Source organism: Aotus nancymaae, unplaced genomic scaffold (assembly GCF_030222135.1).
Source record: "Aotus nancymaae isolate 86718 unplaced genomic scaffold, 86718_ANA_hifiasm-v0.15.2.pri h1tg000003l, whole genome shotgun sequence".
NCBI classification, from domain to species: domain Eukaryota; kingdom Metazoa; phylum Chordata; class Mammalia; order Primates; family Aotidae; genus Aotus; species Aotus nancymaae.
Window position 1 is genome coordinate 66,564,615 of NW_026988414.1, and position 341 is coordinate 66,564,955.

Consider the following 341-nt stretch of genomic DNA (forward strand, 5'->3'; position numbering starts at 1 on the left):
AAAAATATGGAACGCTTCACGAATTTGCGTGTCATCCTTGCGCAGGGGCCATGCTAATCTTCTCTGTATCGTTCCAATTTTAGTATATGTGCTGCCGAAGCGAGCACGCGGTTAAAACTGTTTTAGAAAGTACATAAAGTCGGGAAATCAAAAGACTTTTCAGTTATGGTGAGTATGTAGTGGCCCATTTTTAAATCACAAACTTCTTGAAAAATCATAACTTTTTACATCACATATTTTGTGCCAATAGCTTTGTGTTTATGGCGAAATTAATCGTAATTGTCCCTCTAACACTTTTGCCTCCTATATGCAAATATGAAGGAACCATGGGAAATAGGTCC

At 37.8% G+C, this 341-nt stretch overlaps 1 non-coding gene across 1 annotated transcript; it reads right to left on the reverse strand.

The window, feature by feature from the left end:
* LOC135277266 (U6 spliceosomal RNA) lies at positions 1 to 107 on the reverse strand. The gene has a single exon (XR_010344884.1). It is a non-coding gene; the product is annotated as a U6 spliceosomal RNA (small nuclear RNA).
* Positions 108 to 341: the final 234 nt, after the last annotated feature.